Below are 14889 nucleotides of genomic sequence, written 5' to 3'. Positions count from 1 at the left end.
AGGCTGGGAGCAAGACAAGTACCTTAAGCCTTGTTAATACCTCTATAACCCCGAAGGCAGACTTTTAGAGTTATACTTAGTCTCTTACTTCTTACACATCAATTGAAGGTGAAGGCAATATTTAAGATTCAGAACTTCTCAAGGCTGATCAGGTTGTAATTCAGTTCAAGACTGGTGTTTAATATAAACTCTAAATTATTACCAGCTAAGTAGCCAGGCATGCTTAATAGGTAAGCAGACAAAGAAAGCTTTCAAGGTCAATCTGGAGACAAACAACCTCAATTGTGCAGAACTATCTCAATTGTAGAAGTCAGTCTTAAGGAAACAAGCATTGTTCTTTAAAATGCCCTAGCACCCATAGGAAATACAAACGGTAGACTCAAAAGAAGCAGAGAACTGCAGACTGAATAAACAGTTCATGAACACCAATTTCCTGGAAAATATGTGTCCAAGACTGAAGAGTTCTGGCACTCGCTTATCTGTCATCTACCTCTTCGAGATAGGTCAGTCTTGGATGACATTCCTTGTTCCCTACAGGCAGCTGCCAACTTAATTATCATAGATCATCCACTAGAGGGTGACAACCACATACACTTAGGGGTAGATGTCCATTGCAGACACTGGTACCTGACACATTCCAAAGTCTTGAGTAGTTTTCTTGAAGTTCATTAGCTTAAGTGATTGGACCTTTTTTTCTGCTAAAATTCCCCATGTGGAGGAAAGAGGGGAAAATATCCATTTTTCCCACATTTATAGACTGGTTTATACCTCCCTTTTAGACTTAGCCAAGAAAAGTTTATATAGTTCTAGTTTGGGATGATTTATTTGTGGGGGGTGAGAAATCTCAGTGACCTTGGGTAAAACTCCTAGCAGTACGAAATCAACTAGCTGGATGGGCTGCTGTCATGCTGCCTGGGCTCAGCAGTGCTGGCAGCCACCAGGGTTATCGGCACTAGTGCCAGGGACAATGTAGTGCTGGGAGTCAAACTTGGGGCCTTATATACTCTAGGCTCAAAAGGCTTTTGCCCTTTGAGCTACCTCACTGGTTCCTTTTTATTTTAAAGCATAAGTACCAGGACTCTTTGTCTGTAAGAATGAATCTAAATATAGAGAGAACTTGCTATCAATTATTTGGGGTCCTTCCTTGATTCTATTGTGGGTCTTTGGGAGAATTTCAGTAAGTAGTTTCAGAAGCTCCTTGATGTTTCCAATTGTAAAATGTGAACTATTTATTCTAAACCTTACCAAAAAATTCTTGCAATAGACAGGGGAATGTGGATGCTTCCATTAGGAAGCTTTGAGTCTTTACAGGTGGTACCTTTGAATGCCAGTGTAATGCATGAGATAAGTTGGCATGTCTGTTTCTTTGTCAGGATGTAGATCTGGATTCCAACTGACATGAAAAATATGAGTTAGTACATGGACACGCAGGCAGCTGGCATCCAAGCCGACAGCACCCAGCTCTTACAGTTTGCCCATGTTTATACTGGGTTCCTCCGCCTACACACACACACACACACACACACACACACACACACACACACACACACACATTTAGGGGACTCTTGTTTAGGCAGCTCTTCATAGACCTTGGGCTTAATGTCCACAGAAATGTTTCAGTTTTTGTAAGAAGTCTCAGAAAACCAGAACTTTTCAAATTACTATGCTTAAACCTTTTATGGGCCATTTAGACAAACACCGAGAACATTTTTTTTCTTTTAAAGAACAATAGCTTCCATAACTGGCAAGTATAAATTTGTAAATTTAGCTCCTTTTATAACTCCACCTAGTGCTCTGCTTGGAGCTATATTCATAGTAAATACTCTGTATTCATTGGCTATGTGATCCGAAGTTATATTAAAGTAATTTTGAATAAAGAAGTTTCTGATTGATGTGTTTCTGATGCCTCCTTAAGCTGAAACATAGTAAGCAAATCACATTCCTCTGTGTATCTCTGCATGTTCCTTTTACTTCTTGCCTCTGTCCTCCACTGTTTCTTAAGAGGTTGTGTTTACAGTAGACTAAAGCTTTTGGAGCCAGACAGACCTGGGTTCCATGGGTTTACATTGTCGGGTTTTATAAGGATTAGAGACCAATGTATGTACAGTGCCTGGCACAAAATAGATAAGCAACATTTTGTTTATTAGTTATTGTTTTTAGCTGTGGTAATAATTATTGTCATTGTTATAAGCATATCGAGAGCTGCAAGATAGGACCTGCAGAGAGGGAGAGGCAGAGTGAGGGGTTATATGGTACAGCTCGGCCTCTCCAGTGGTTTGTGAGGTTGTCTACGGCAGCAAATATTTGCTGAGCACTTTCAGTAAGTAGTGTGTCCTCTCAGTTCTAGGCAGTAGGGGGTCAAGTGTAGAACCAAGGTTTCTCCTCTGGGGTAGACTACCTATTGGTTATATTCTCATGGAGAAAGGAGCATTGTGCTTAGCAAGAGAGTTCTTTAATAGCTCTTTTTTTTCTTTCCTGGACTGTTTCTATTAAGCTCTCTGAAAAAAAAATTTTGGTAATAGCGTTCTTGAGATACAATTCACATATCATATAATTTACCCACTTAAAATTATAATTAAAGAACTTTCCCCCATATATTTGCAGTTGTATATGACCACCTCCACAAGCAGGGGTGTTTTCAGTGCCCTCCCAAAAGAAACTTTGTATCCTTCCACCATTAGCCCTCCCTCTCTCCCTGCATCACCCCATCCCCACCCCACTTTCAAGACAACCACTAATCTACATTCTGCCTTTATAGACTTTTTAATTCTAGATATTATATATAAATGGAATCTTATATAATATGGGATCTTTTTAAAATGACTTCTGCCACTTAGCCTAATGTTCCTAAGGATCGTCTATATTGGAACAGGAACCAGTCACGTGTTCCCTTTTATGACTGAAAAGTTTTTAAAAGTCTCCTTAATGCGTATTAAGTACTCATATGTTATGGATTGATTCACTTTCGTTCTACCCTGTGAAGTCCTGTCAGGCCTCCTTTTCCCAGCCTTCCAGGGAAGACTTTTCCCTCCTCTTCTGAAAAATGTTTTTTTTTTTCTTTTCCTCCTTTTGGCTACTTCACGCACCAACTTCAGCATCTACTGCCATTTGGAACAGGCGTCACCTACTTTTACAGTGACAGGAAATCTGGTTTCTGTCCTTTATTCCTTTCATTCTGGATCTGCGTCCACACCACGGGTCTTCGTTCCAGAACTGTGTAGGGAGCTTGGTAGAACTGGCTTCAGCATGGAAACCCCAAGTGATGCGCCGAGACACACAAACCAGGCAGAGGAGAAAGCAGTGGAAACGAAGAAAAAGAAGAAGAAGAAAAAAAAAATAAAAGCGTAGCCCGGGGGACTTTGATGCAATCGGGGCAGCCTGTTTGTTCCTCACTCTCTCTCCCTCCGGATGGCCTGATGGCTGGAACACTTCCCACCAGCGCTCCATACCCTCGGGTCTGAAGATAGGCCGCATTTTTTCCGAGCGAACTCCAGACTCTTATTTTATTCTCACTTCCTTTCTTCTGGGTTTGGCCCGGGCCAAAGCCCACCGATAAGTTATAAATGACTTATCAAGCATTAGCGTTTAGAGAGTAGACGGCTCCATAAATACCTACTTGGCCTCATTAAAAAGCTACAGTGATTAAAGAGAATGATTAGTGTGGTGCCAGAGGGGAAAGAAGAAAATCCAGCATCTGACTCAAACGCGGCCAGACCTCTTCCCGGGGCAGCCCGTTCGTGTCAGGGAAGAGGCTCCGGGAGACGGACCGTCAGGGGCGGCCCGCGCGCCAACGCCACACTGGGGCCTGTCAGGAGAAGAGTTATGAAAAGTGCACGCGTTCTCAGACGCGATTACCCTCTTGCCCTCCACGCCTCCTTCCCAACCTCCCCTTCCACTCCCTGCTGCCCCCCTGGAACTGAAAACATTATTAAAACTGGGAACCCTAGAACGGGGATGAAATGACCCTCCAATGACTGCTTAATTACCGGCGAAATGAAAGCCGGGGGTAGGGTGGGGGGAGTCGGGGAGGCGGGGGGCTACAAATAACCAGGAACTGTCCCAGCTGTCACCGGAGAGGAGTCTGCACATGAGTCAGGAGGCATGAATTAGCCCCGAAGTGTTTCTCCTGCTCCGGCCCCGGCCGCCCCCTCGCGGCCTCCCACGCCCGGCCCCGGCGCGGCGCGGCGCGGCGCGGCGGGACCGGGCCGCGGGGCTCCCGGGAGGCGTTTGTTGTTGCTCGCAGGACGCAGGAACTTGGCGGCCCCGCTCCCCCTGCAGCCCCCGGCCGGCCGGCCGGCGGCCGCTGGGGGAAGTCTCCCAGGCTGCACAGGAGACAGGCTGACTGAAGGAGCGCAGCCAGCGCGGCTGCAGATAAGTTAATGTACACAGAGAGGATGTAAATTACCACGACCCTCAGCAGCAGGACATTGGCCAGGGCCCTGTCAGGGAGAGGACAAGCGTCGGCGGGCCGGGGGCTCGCTGACATCCACCGGGATGGAGCCGCCAGGCGGCCCAGCCAGGGAGGACCTCTTGGAGCCAGGCTTTCCTTGAAAACAGCTGCGTGTCCCTGACACCTCCAAACTAATGCATTTTTAATCAGGGGAATTAGCTCTAGGCGTCCCATATTCGTCCCAAGCCCCTCGTGCCGCGGCCCGGGCCGGCCCCAGCAGGGCAAGCGGCGCTCCCATCACTCCCCTTCGGGTGCCTTTATCAGCACCACGCGCCCCAGACCCCCGCCCCTGCCAGAGCCTCCAGCCCCACCCCCACCCTCTCTTCGGCGATGCTCGGTCCCCTCCACCCTTCCCTCTGTTTATACAGTGACATCACGGCCCCTGGCTCTTCAAGGCTCCGAGGAAACAGAGTTCAAAAAGGCAAACAGGAAAGCCAGCAGGTCGTGGGCACAGAGGGACGGACGTTCGGTTCGGTCCACCGGGGGCGGCGCGGAGCAGACGCGGCGTGCAGGGATGGGGACCCTAGCAGTGCCATCGGCGGCGTTGGGTCTTGGCTTCTCAGCACATGCCCTCTGCGTCAGCCTGGGGGGCAAGCTTGTCACAGCTTCCTATACCCTTGTTAAATAAATAAATAAAACGTGAAATTTATTACCATAGTATATTTATTCTATTTTACTTCTTGTTGCTGTAACTAACATGGTAATATTATTTAACTTGGCATATCCTGGACATTGTTGCAACACAAAATCTATGTAAACATGAAAAATCAGGGTTTTTTTTTTTTCGTATTCTGATGGACACACGAAGTCTTTGAAATCCAGTATGTATTTTCAATTAGATTATGATTTTTTTTTCTAGTAGATCCTTGATCTGTGTTTAAATTTCATGAACTCTGCCATTGGAAAAGTTGATTCACATAACCAAGTTGTTCAAAATTTCTTAAACGTTTTCCTCTCATGAAACCCAGTTTTGGGTTTTAATTTATAATTGAAATTAATTGAAATGAAAGGACATGGACTTTTAATGAGGTTAAGTCCTTTAGCGGCACTTTTCAACTTCTCCCTAGCTGGTGCTAGTGGCTGCCACGCAGGCAGCGCAGACAGAGTGACTAACTCCTAGTTTTGCTCTTGTAACTATATTATGAAAATTTAACAGTCTACTTTATGTAGCATTGTTGTTTGAATTAGGTAAAACTTCACTCAATTAACCAGTTAAGCAAAATGAAAGCACACTCTCTAATGTTCAGGACAGAGACAGGCACATGGAAAGTGTTCAGTAATGACGACCAAAGTACTGTGTTTCCCCCCACCCCCACTATATTTTCTTCCCTCCCCACTTCAGTGATGCCCCTCTCTTTCCACAAGTCAGTGGTGCTATCCTGCCTTCCCCAGAATGTGCTGTTCTCGGAGGGATGGTAGGGAGGGTGGCTAAACAAATTTACACGAAGCTGCTCATGCCTGTCTTTGGGATAGACAAGGCTCCCCAGCACACATACAACTTCATTTATTATCTCTATGCGGATTCCTCCCAACCCTATAACTGGAACACAGATGTGCAGAGCTATATATCCAAATGCCTAGTAAAGTTCATCACTGAGATTTCCCAAACATATATTAAATGCAGCCTCAAAACCTGGAAGTTAAATTATCACCCATCATGTGCTTCTCCTGGGCTCCTCTCACCGACTCCTTCTGTTTGTTCATACTTGATTCCTCCCTTGGAACCTGGCTGTCATTCTAGCCTCTTCTCTTCTCCACTGTCTCCTCCCCTCCCTTCCTTAGTCAATCACCAAGACATTGCAAATCTATCTACAGATACACACATGTCTTGAACCTCTCTGAATACTATCACAACCTAGGTTATTAGGCTATTGTTACCTGGACATTTCTGCCTTTTATTTATTTATTTTTTTGGTATGTGTGTGTGTGGGGGGGGGGGGGTGCCTTTAATTTTTTCTCCCTGATTCAGCAAGACTCATTTTCAAAAGCATAAATCTGATAGTGAAACAAATCAGCTAAACACTTATGTGACTTTGAACTCTTCAAAGGGAGCGACAAGACTCTTCATGAACTTTTCCTGCTTTTCCCCTCTCTTTCACAATAGCCTTTAACACCTCACTACCCCCTTGTCCCTCTCTTGCATTCTCGCCCCCTCACTCTGAACATCTTTGGTTTCCTCTAATACACCACATGTTTCCTGATGGGGGAGCTTCAGGACTTGGCGGTGCTGGCTGTACCTGGTTGCTTCATACTGAGGCACATCCTGTAAGCAACGTGAATATTCTGAGAAGGTATTCTAGATATGTGGTTAGATGTTTCTTCCCTTTTCCCCTTATTGCAACCTGATTCCTATGTTTCCCTATGACTATGTTCATTGCAAGGAGTCTCTCTATTGTCAGCCCCCAGTTAGAAAATTCTACCTTCCTCTCAAAGAAATCTATGCACAACCTCACAAAAAATCCTTTGGAATTTTAAGCCCTTAGGTCATAAAAGCACTCACCATTATTTATTGAGTCTGATTCCATTCCATAAGACAAATTTTTATAAAGTTTCCTCTCTTTGTTTCACTTCGTAGAAACTGGCTAAGCTACACTGGCACTAGGATTATCTATAACTTGTAAAAATCTTGCACAAAGAGAGTGTTGATGTTGGATTTGTAAGAATAGCAAAGGTTCCAACTTGCAACTTTGAGGAGAGGAATGGAGCGTTCAAAGTTAACTGAGAGAAGAGAAAGAGAAACAGAGCACTCGCCTTGCACACAGCCCACCTGGGTTCAATCCCTGGCAATCTATATGGTCCCCCAAACATCTCCAGGAGTGCTTCCTGAGCACAGAGCCAGAAGGAAACCCTGACCACAGCCAAGTGTGATCCTCATGTGCCTCCCCCCAGAAGAAAAAAATGAAATAAAATAGGGATAGGGAGTTAGTGCCAGGCAGAAACGTGGTGGAGCTTTTCAGAAAGGAGTGCAGAATTCAATTGCCTGTGCTCTGAGGCACAGCTCACTCTTCACACTTCTTTGTGCTCCTGCCCATCTCGCAGTCACATACAGTGCCTGGATTTCAGCATTTCTGTTAGCCTTGGAACCAGATGGGCAACTTGAGACTGGGAGATCAAGGCAGCAGTGGCCTAGGGATTTTCCCAGAGGCCTGTAGAGAGCAGGATTTGTATGTCTGGTTTCTGCCTCTGACACCTCCAGGCCTAGGGATGGATTCCCAGTGATCTTCCATCAAAGGACATGATCCCAGGAAAGGCGAGTGAAGATGAAACTTCAGCTCTTTGTCTGGCTTCAGGATAAGGCTATGCAAAACTGTCAAAGCAAATATCGTGTTCCCCTGAAAAGCTGTAAATTCCTTTGACTTTGGATCCAGGAGATTTGTCATGTGGTTCTACGAAAGATGAGTCTGTAGATCGCAGATCATTAGCTGTAAGGCTCTATAGCACAGAGCCAAGTCTATCGGGCAGGCTACTTTACATAACACCTCGTATGCTGCTGGGTTCAAGTGATACTTCGTAGCTGCTCTTTAATTACTACTCAAAATGAGGACAGCCTGGCATTGGTTATCCGCTTGCTGACTGATACACATTCCATCAGATTAATAAAAAAGGGTGTTGAGAAGTTTTGTCAAAGAGTCTGCAAATTTAAAAACGGAATAATCATAAGTGCTGTTGTCATAGGACATGCCTGAAAATTTTCAAAAGGAAATGGAAACTTCTAAAAAATTTATTTGTTCATTTGGTTGCTTGATTTTCACCAGTTCTTTTATAAAGTGAAGTAATATTAATATATTCCTATAAAATTCTGAATTACAAGTTAAAAGCCACCATAAATATAATTTCTTCCCTCTTTGATAGTTTGGAAAACAGGAACCATGGGGAAATAAACTGATGTTTGTCGAGTTTCATTGTTTTCACTTTCCTTGTTGAGTTTTGGGAAAAAAAGAAAGAGAACACTTTTTATTTTTTTATTTTTTTGCTTTTTGGGTCACACTCGGTGATGCACAAGGGTTACTCCTAGCTTTGCTCTCAGGAATTACTCCTGGCCATGCTCAGGGACCATATGAGATGCGGGGAGCTGAACCCGGTCGGCCGCGTGCAAGGCAAACGCCCTACCCGCTGTACTATTGCTCCAGCCCCAAGAGAACACTATTAATTAATTAATTAATTAATTTTATTAATTTTATTGAATCACCGTGAGATGGGTATAAGCTTTCATCTTTGGGTTACAATCACAATGATCAAACACCCATCCCTCCACCAGTGCACATTCCCCACTACCAATATCCCCAGTATAGCCCCCCTTCTCAACAGATCATTAGCTGTAAGGCTCTATAGCGCAGAGCCAAGTCTATCGGGCAGGCTACTTTACATAACACCTCGTATGCTGCTGGGTTCAAGTGATACTTCGTAGCTGCTCTTTAATTACTACTCAAAATGAGGACAGCCTGGCATTGGTTATCCGCTTGCTGACTGATACACATTCCATCAGATTAATAAAAAAGGGTGTTGAGAAGTTTTGTCAAAGAGTCTGCAAATTTGTCTCCATGGCAGACAAAATTCCCCATAATCTCGCTCTACTTTGGGGCATTAAGGTTCGCAATACAGACCCTGAGAGGTTATCATGTTTGATCCTTTATCCACTTTCTGCCCACATCTCCCATCCTGACCGATTACTCCAGCCATTTTTTTGTCTATATCTGATTTTTTTTCATTATTATTTTTTTATTAATTAATTAATTTTTTTTAAATAGTGAAGCACCATGAGGTACAGTTGTAGACTTACACATTTTTGTGCTTGGGTTTCGATTATACAATGGTCAAACACCCATCCCTCCACCAGTGCGCATTTCCCACCACCACGGATCCCAGTATCCCTTCCACCCTCCAGCCCCCATCCCACCCTGCCTCTGTGGCAGGGCATTTCCCTCTCTCTCCTTTTGAGTGCTGTGGTTTGCAAAAGAGGCATTGAGTGGCAATCATGTTTGGTCGATAGTCTACCCTCAGCATGCTCTCCCATCATGGGCGGATCCTCCCAACACCAGCCATCTTTTTCTTAGTGATCCCTTCTCTATTCCAGCTGCCTTCTCCCCTTTGCTCATGAGGCAGGCTTCCAGTTATGGAGCAATCTATCTGTCCCATGTATTTACTATCCTTAGGAGTCAGCCTCATGTTATGCTGTTTTATACCCCACAAATGAGTGCAGTCCTTCTATGTCTGTCCCTTTCTTTCTGACTCATTTCACTTAGCATGATACTCTCCATGTCTAACCATTTATAAGCAAAGTTCATGATTTCATCTCTCCTGACAGCTGCATAGTATTCCATTGTGTAGATGTACCAAAGTTTCTTTAACCAGTCATTTGTTCTAGGGCATTTGGGTTGTTTCCAGATTTTGGCTATTGTGAACAGTGCTGCAATGAACATATAGGTACATATGTCATTTCTACTATGCTTTTTTGCATCCTGGGTATATATTCCCAGAAGTGGTATTGCGGGGTCATATGGAAGCTCCATTTCTAGTTTTTGAAGGACTGTCCATATTGTTTTCCAGAAAGGCTAGACTAGTGGGCATTCCCACCAACAGTGAAAGATCAAAGGGGATTAAAGATCTCAATATCAGACATGAATCCATAAGATACATAGAGGAAAATGTAGGCAGAACTGTCCCTTTTTCTTCATATCCACGCCAGCACTGGTTGCTTGTGTTCTTTTGAATGTGTTCCACTCTCTGTGGTGTGAGATGATATCTCATTGTAATTTTGATTTGCATCTCCCTGATGGCTAGTGATGTGGAGCATTTTTTCATGTGCCTTTTGGCCATTTATATTTCTTTTTTGAGGAAACTTCTGTTCATTTCTTCTCCCCATTTTTTGATGGGGTTGGAGATTTTTTTCTTGTACAATCCTACTAGTGTCTTGTATATCCTGGATATTGATCCCTTATCAGATGGGTATTGGGTAAATATTCTTTCCCATTCTGTAGGCTCTTTCTGTATTTTGGTCACTGTTTCTTTTGAAGTGCAGAAGCTTCTTAGTTTGATGTAGTCCCATTTGTTTATGTTTGCTTCCACTTGTATGGTCAGTGCTGTTTCATCCTTAAAGATGTTTTTAGCTTCAGTGTCGTGGAGAGTTCTGCCTACATTTTCCTCTATGTATCTTATGGATTCATGTCTGATAGTGAGATCTTTAATCCCCTTTGATCTGACTTTTGTGCCTGGCATTAGACAGAGGTCAGAGTTCATTTTTTTTTATTTTTGCAGGTAGCTATCCAGTTTTCCCAGCACCACTTGTTGAAGAGGCTTTCCTTGTTCCACTTCACATTTCTTGCTCCTTTGTCAAAGATTACGTTGTCGTATATTTGGGGGTCTGTGACAGAATATTTGACTCTGAAGAGAACGCTTTTAAAAAAGCAGTTCTGATCATTCATAGATGCAGCCTTAACTATGCTTACCTTGTGCTATGTTTACTTTTGTGAATTTCTAAGTTATTTTTCTTCCCCCTCCTTACAAGCACTATGAATATGATTTTTTAAATATCTACACACCATAGTACCTTAGAGATTTGCCACCTTTAACCAACCAACTAATATTGATTATTTGATTCAGTTTTATTTTAAAATAAGAGCCTTGTAGAATTTTCATATAGATAATATAATACTTATATACAAATATAGTTATATTTAATAGGTATGTCCATCATGCTGGAAAAATTAAAGAATCAGGAATTTTTTGTTAAAATTTACTAAAAATTAGCTCAGTACAAAAAGCAATCAGTAAGTTTCACTGATCATAAAAAAATCATGGCATTTTTCCTCTAGTCTTTGTTCCTCACAGGAGAAACCTGCTAGCCAGGTAATCTTAAAAGGGACCCATTATGGAGGCATAATACAGCTGCATACCCACTGAAAATCACCATAAAAGTCCCCTCCCCACTGCCTCCCATGCCCCACGTTTCATTTAAACTAGGACTTAGAAAACAAAGTGGGAATAAGGACTCCTGACTTCTCTGGCATGAGCAAATACTTAAAGAAATAGTAGCAGAGAAAAATCTTAGAAAACAGTGCAATAATATGAAGGAGTCCTTACAAATTTTTTGATCTTTTAGAAAATATCCAAATATTTAGAAGTTATCAGAAGAGACAAAATTATTGTGTAAAGATATTCATTTTAGCATGATTTATGAAACAAAATCATAGAACTAGGGTGTTTAACGCTAAAGAATTAGCAATGATTATGATACCATATAGCATATGTATCATTAAAAAGTGTCTTTAGATTAAGATGATAAAATTTCTCCAATTTAGAATTGGAGAGAAGATAGTTGCAAAACAAGAAACATAGCCAAGGTTCACTTTGGCAGCACATAAATTGAAACTGGAAGAATACAGAGAAGTCAGTGCAACGCTTGCATGAGGAAGACACACACATTCATGAAATATTTCCTATTTTCTTTAAGTAAAGAGAGAGCACAAGACATAACCAATTACAAGGAATGAATTGACTTGAGGGAGAATAAAATAGCAAAGGGTCTGTTTTTGAGACAGTTAAGAAAACTTGGGGCAGAGATAGTAGAGCAGGCAGACTACTTGCCTTGCATATGGCCAGTCTTGATTTCATCCCTGGTACTACATATGGTCCCCTAAACGCAACTAGGAGTGATCCGTGAACTCAAGAGTAAGGAGTAATCAAAAGTAAGCAAGGTGTGGCTCCAAAGAAGGAAGGAAAATAGGAAAGGAAACAGGAAAGGAAAGAAGGAAGGAAGGAAGGAAGGAAGGAAGGAAGGAAGGAAGGAAGGAAGGAAGGAACTAGGGAGGGAGGGAGGGAAGGAGGGAGGGAGGGAGGAAGGAAGGCAAGGAGGGTGGGAGAGGAAGCTTGAATATAAACTGAATAATCTGTGATCATGATATTGTGATTATGTGAAGAATGACCTTTTATGTAAGAGGCATATTGAAATATTTAGGATTCAAGTGTTTTGATGTATGCAGTTTTAATTTTTTTTTTTACTTTTTGGGTCACACCCAGCAATGCTCAGGGGTTACTCCTGACTTTGAACTCAGGGATTACCCCTAGCAGTGCTTGGGGGACCATATGAGATGCTGGGAATTGAACCCAGGTCGGCTGCGTGCAAGGCAAACGACCTACCCACTGTGCTATTGTTCCAGCCCTGAAGTTTTAATTTTATATATTTCAGAAAAACACGTGCATAGATATGAAAAATGCACACAGACACACATATATAGATAAATAGATATATAGAAAATATTGCCACAATATTTATAATTGTTAACAAGGTGAAGGATATATAGGTATCCACTGTACTTTTCTTTTTTACTTAAAGATTTTCAAAATTTTTTCAGAACAAAGAAATGTATTGTTTAGCATTATTACAAGAACCAGAAAATATGTCATATGTTTTCATTGGTTATATTGGGAGTATAGATTTATGGATGATTATTATTTTCTACTTTATACTTGGATGCATTTTCTACAATGGACATATTTTATTTTTATTATCAATAATTAAAGCCATATTCTATTGAGCACTTATTAGACTCTATGCTTTGCATGATTTATTCTGTTCAATTCTTTCAATCCAAAGAGGCTAGTATTTCTATTTCCCATTTGTGGTTGAGCAGGTTGATATTTAAATAGATTGCCAGGGCTAGTTCAGGGGAAAAGGCATTTTCCTTGCACACAGCTGATACTGGTGCCAGTTTGATCCTTGGCATGGCACATGTTTCCCCAAGCACCACCAATAGTGACCCTACAGCACAGAACCAGGAAAAGCCCTGATTACTGCTCAAGGTAGCCGAAAAGAAGACAAAACAAAACATAACAAAAGAAAGCAACAAAGCTTAAGGCATTGCTTTGCATGCAACTGATCTCAATTCGACCTTCCAGCACTGTGTATGGTCCCCAGAATATGGAGAATACCACCCTGAGCACAAAGCCAGGAGTAAGACTTGAGAGCTACTATCTGTAGCCCCCCAAAACAAAACAAAACAAAACAAAAAACAATAAAATAATGCAAGAAGGTCTAGAGAGATTGTACAGGGCTTAAGAAATTGCTTCACATGCAGCTAACCTCAATTCAACCCCACCCCTCCCAACAAGGCATACGGTCCCCAGAATCACTTGTATCACTTTTCATCCTGTTGTTCGTTGATTTGCTCCAATGGGCACCAGTAACGTCTCCATTTGTCCCCGTCGCATGTCAGCGACATAGCCCAATGGCGTATTGGAGGCTCTTTCAGGGTCAGGGGAATGAGACCTGTTATTGTTACAGTTTTTTGTCATATTGAATATGTCATGGGTAACTTGCCAGGCTCTGTCATCCCCAGAATACCACTAAGAAAGATCCCTGAGCATAGATCCAGGAGCAAGCCTTGAGCAACACCAGGTATGACCTCAAAACAATAACAGAAAAAACAAAGTGATTGCAATATTTGCCCATAGTTATGTGGTGAAGTCGGGACTTAACTGAGGCATAAGCGATGCTTATATAGTTCAAAAATACTTTCAGAATATTTAGTGAAATCGAAAGACTGTGTACATAACTGGAAGGAAATATGTGCACCTCAGATGCAGCCCAGTGTTTTTGATTAATAAGTAGCAAATAACAATGGGGAGGGGGCAAACTCTGCAATTGGTTATGTGAGTGGTAAGACTGAACTTCAGAGCCATGTCATGGGCATCTATGCTGGCTTCTTCCTTCTAGAGTTGTGAGCATTGAATTGTGAAGGAAGAATAAGGTAAAGGCCCTCCCGTTGTTCGTCGATTTGCTCGAGCGGGCCCAGTAACATTTCCATTGGAGACTTTGTTGTTACTGTGTCTGGCATATCGAATACGTCATGGGGAGCTTGCCAGGCTCTGTCGTGCGGGCTCGATACTCTCAGTAGCTTGCCGGGCTCTCCGAGAGGGGCGGAGGAATCGAACTCCGGTCGGCCATGTTGGCTGCGTGCAAGGCAAACGCCCTACAGCTGTGCTATCACTCCAGTGTAAGTCATTGATTTTGTTTGGAGTTCCTGGTAGTGTATTGTAAGAACGAGAAGAATATCAGCTGCCCTCTTCAGTCCTGAGCATTTGAATTTTTTTTTTAGATTTGATCCCATTATTATGAAAAGAGCCTTTAGGAATATGGTCTTATTTTCTTGTTTGTTTGTTTTGGAGGGGTTGAGTAGAGCACAGCTGCTATGCTAAGGGTTTACTCCTGACTTTGTGCTCAGGGGTTACTCCTAACAGGTACCATTTTGGGTATTGGGCAATCAACCCAGGGCAGCTGCTTGCAAATCACGAAGTTTACCCCTTGTACTGTCCCTAAAGTATCTTTTCTTTATTTCTTTTCCTTTTCTAGAATTGCAGACGATAAGAAAAAAACTTACTTCTTACTTCTTGATATACCCTGGCTGGGAAATCCACCCTTTTCTTGGGTGAATAGATCTGAC

The 14889-nt window shown here is 42.6% G+C and overlaps 1 non-coding gene across 1 annotated transcript; it reads left to right on the top strand.

Moving 5' to 3' along the window:
* Window positions 1-11790: 11790 nt before the first annotated feature.
* LOC130045576 (U6 spliceosomal RNA) lies at window positions 11791-11894 on the top strand. Its single transcript, XR_008795564.1, has one exon. It is a non-coding gene; the product is annotated as a U6 spliceosomal RNA (small nuclear RNA).
* The last annotated feature ends 2995 nt before the right edge of the window (window positions 11895-14889 follow it).

This window comes from Sorex fumeus, unplaced genomic scaffold (assembly GCF_029834395.1).
Source record: "Sorex fumeus unplaced genomic scaffold, SorFum_2.1 ptg000128l, whole genome shotgun sequence".
Classification (NCBI taxonomy): domain Eukaryota; kingdom Metazoa; phylum Chordata; class Mammalia; order Eulipotyphla; family Soricidae; genus Sorex; species Sorex fumeus.
The sequence above is the reverse complement of the archived record's forward strand: the minus strand, read 5'-3'. Positions and strand labels throughout refer to the sequence as shown.